The following is a 3,915-nucleotide window of genomic DNA, read 5'->3' on the forward strand; positions in this document are numbered from 1 at the left end:
GTTGAATATTGGCCCCCACTCTCTTCTGGCTTGTAGAGTTTCTGCCGAGAGATCTGCTGTTAGTCTGATGGGCTTCCCTTTGTGGGTAACCCGACCTTTCTCTCTGGCTGCCCTTAAGATTTTTTCCTTCATTTCAACTTTGGTGAATCTGACAATTATGTGTCTTGGAGTTGCTCTTCTGGAGGAATATCTTTGTGGCATTCTTTGTATTTCCTGAATTTGAATGTTGGCCTGCCTTACTAGATTGGGGAAGTTCTCCTGGATGATATCCTGAAGAGTGTTTTTCAGCTTGGTTCCATTTCCCCCCTCACTTTCAGGCACACCAATCAGACGTAGATTTGGTCTTTTCCATAATCCCATATTTCTTGGAGGCTTTGTTCATTTCTTTTTCCTTTTTTTTTCTCTAGACTTCTCTTCTCGCTTCATTTCATTCATTTGATCTTCAATCATTGATACTCTTTCTTCCAGTTGATCGAGTTGGTTACTGAAGCTTGTGCATTTGTCACGTATTTCTCATGTCATGGTTTTTATCTCTGTCAGTTTATTTATAGCCTTCTCTGCATTAATTATTCTAGTTATTCATTCTTCCATTCTTTTTTCAAGATTTTTAGTTTCTTTGTGCTGGGTATGTAGTTCCTCCTTTAGCTCTGAGAACTTTGATTGCCTTCTTCTCTCAACTCGTCAAAGCCATTCTCCATCCAGCTTTGATCCGTTGCTGGTGATGAGCTGCATTCCCTTGGAGAGGAGATGCGCTCTGATTTTTTGAATTTCCAGCTTTTCTGCCCTGCTTTTTTCCCATCTTTGTGGTTTTATCTGCCTTTGGTCTTTGATGCTGGTGATGTACTGATGGGGTTTTGGTGTGGGTGTCCTTTCTGTTTGTTAGTTTTCCTTCTAACAGTCAGGACCCTCAGCTGTAGGTCTGTTGGAGATTGCTTGAGGTCCACTCCAGACCTGTTTGCCTGGATATCAGCAGTGGAGGCTGCAGAAGATAGAATATTGCTGAACAGCGAGTGTTGCTGTCTGATTTTGCTCTGGAAGCTTCATCTCAGGGGAGTACCCCGCCGTGTGAGGTGTGAGGTGTCGGTCTGCACCTAGTGGGGGATGTCTCCCAGTTAGGCTACTCAGGGGTCAGGGACCCGCTTGAGCAGGCAGTCTGTCCGTTCTCAGATCTCAGCCTCCATGCTGGGAGATCCACTGCTCTCTTCAAAGCTGTCAGACAGGGTCATTAACATCTGCAGAGGTTTCTGCTGCTTTTTGTTTAGCTATGCCCCGTCCCCAGAGGTGGAGTCTACAGAGACAGGCAGGTCTCTTTGAGCTGAGGTGGGTTCCACCCAGTTAGAGCTTCCTGGAGGCTTTGTTTACCTACTTAAGCCTCAGCAATGGGGGGCGCCCCTCCCCCAGCCTCGCTGCCACCTTGCAGTTAGATCGCAGACTGCTGTGCTAGCAGTGAGGGAGACTTCATGGGCGTAGGACCCTCTGGGTCGGGTGTGGGATATAATCTCCTGGTGTGCCTTTTGCTAAGACCCTTGGTAAAGCGCAGTCCTAGGGTGGGAGTTACCCCATTTTCCAGGTGTTGTGTCTCAGTTTCCCTTGGCTAGGAAAAGGGATTCCCTTCCCCCTTGCGCTTCCCAGGTAAGGCGATGCCTTGCCCTGCTTCAGCTCTCACTGGTCGGGCTACACCAACTGACCAGCACCAATTGTCCGGCACTCCCCAGTGAGATGAACCTGGTACCTCAGTTGAAAATGCAGAAATCACCCATCTTCTGTGTCATTCATGCTGGGAGCTGGAGGCTGGAGCTGTTCCTATTCTGCCATCTTGCCTACATCTTCCTCTTTTTACTTTTTTGTAAAAGTTTTGAAAAACTTTTTTCAGGCAATAAAAGTAATTCAGAATCATTGTAAAGGGGTTTTAAAAGGTACTATTCTTTTTAAAATTAGTAATTCGTAATAATCCGAGAGTCAACCACTGTTAGCACTTTGCTGTATTTCCTTTTGTATTTTTATCTATGCATGCACATTTGCATGGACACACACACATACTTCTATAAATACTTAATGATATTTGTCTACACACACATGCGTGTGTGTGTGTGTGTGTGTGTGTATATATATTTAGTTTGGAATTGCACTATGTTTACTTTTATCATGTACTATGCCAAGAACATATTATGTATTGTTCATTGCTGGTCTTTCCGGAACACTATGTTCAGAGATATATTATCATTTCACCACATACAATCTATCATAATTTAACTAGTATGCTATTGTGGATAATAAGTGTTACGTTTTCATTATCTGTTGAGTTTATTGGTCTTTAACAGCTCTCACTTTTATCTATTCTAATTCCTTTAGCTTATTTTGCTTGTATATTTTACCTATCAATAACCTTCAAAGTTTAGTCTTTTGTTCTTATGTTCTTTCAGAATGGCATTTTCTTGACTCTCAGTGGTTTTGTCCCATGGCCTGTTTACCTTTAGTTCCTTGATTCTACCTGTCTCATCTTCTTTGTATTTTCTAGAGTAGATCCCATTTCCAGAATGTGTTTCCTGGCAGCCTTTCACTGTGGTGAAGTGGGAACAACGTGATCCCACAGCCCACTTCCTACTCTGTCAGAACCCCCTCCTCAAAGAGCACGCTCAGGACCTAGAGTTCTTCCCCCTGTGGCTGGCCAAGTTACAGTGCCCTCTGGAATCACATTCCCAGCCCTCCCTTGCTGAGAGAGGACATTCCACGTTCTAGAGTCTCTAACATGTGCAGCCCCTGATGATGAGCAAGAATGTCCCCCCTTACCCAGCCTTGTCGGAGCCAAGTGAATAAAGCCCAGGCAGGCCTGGAGAAGCTGCCCGAGGAGCCTCAGTAGTCAATGCTGGCATCGTTTCTCTCTCAGCCCCTGTCTCTGTCACTTTGAAGCTTTCTACTGGTTTCCTTTGAGTCCCCTCAGCTCCCCAGTCAGATCAAGGAAGAGCTGGTTGTTGCTCTCACAGACTTCAGGAACAAGCAGATCTGAGCACCTTGAGGGTCAAACAGACCTGCCTCAACCGCAGCATTAAGGAGGAGATCCACCTCCCAAAAGTGTGGGGAGACGGCTATTGGTGGGATGCTCTATTTGCATCTGTCTCCACTGCTTGTCCACAGAACAGCTCCCTGTATTCTGGGATTAGCATTCCCTGGCTTCTCTGAGCTTCCTGTAGTTCACGACAGGCTGTTTCCCTTGATGGAAGCCTTTCCTCTTCTTCCACGTCTGGCTGACTGCATGTCCTTTGGAGCAAGCCCTCTGGACTGAGGACTCAAATCTCTGATTGATCCACCCACTACTCAGCTCCATGGCCTCAGTGATGTCCATGAGCCTCTTGACACGGGACCCATTCACAAGGGAAGGCACTTCCCCACAGATGCACCTGAAAGCTGTGGACCCTGTGATTCTGAGGAATTCGGCTGACTGATGGAGCAATCCTTCCCAGGCGGGTGGAGGTGAAAGACTCCCCTTGATCCAGACACACGGGTACTCCGTGGGTTTCTTGATGGCGCCAGTTCCTCTGAAGTATGGATTTTACTCTTTGGTGTTGTCTGATTAGATAAACTCTTCAAGATAAAGATCCGGACATATTGGCAAGGGACCTGGCTTTTAGAAAACACATAGTCCTCAAATTTAAAGTTTTAGGCCCTCTTTTCTCTCCAGGTATGTGAAGAAAATACCTTTGGCAAAGGTCTTGGTGGGCTGGCACCTGTATCTGCTTAGCTTCTGGAAGAACTGGCTCATGCCCTGAGAATCTGCTTCTCCCAGATCTGGTCTAGAAGTCTCATTAGATGTACGATCTACATACTGGTCAGGGTGCATTCCATCTACTCGGTATCTCGGTCCCATTGCAATCCAACTTTAACCTTGATTCTCTGCCCCAGGAGGGGGATGGTTAT

General features: G+C 46.0%; 1 long non-coding RNA gene across 1 annotated transcript in view; it reads right to left on the minus strand.

Annotated features, from left to right (window-relative positions):
* Positions 1–2,694, minus strand: part of LOC108541949 (uncharacterized) — a 6,250-nt gene extending 3,556 nt beyond the window's left edge. Inside the window, exon 1 of the long non-coding RNA XR_001889125.1 lies at positions 2,376–2,694. This is a non-coding gene — a long non-coding RNA (uncharacterized LOC108541949). The remainder of the gene's footprint in view (positions 1–2,375) is intronic.
* Positions 2,695–3,915: the final 1,221 nt, after the last annotated feature.

This window comes from Rhinopithecus bieti, unplaced genomic scaffold (assembly GCF_001698545.2).
Source record: "Rhinopithecus bieti isolate Rb0 unplaced genomic scaffold, ASM169854v2 scaffold_20310, whole genome shotgun sequence".
NCBI lineage: Eukaryota > Metazoa > Chordata > Mammalia > Primates > Cercopithecidae > Rhinopithecus > Rhinopithecus bieti.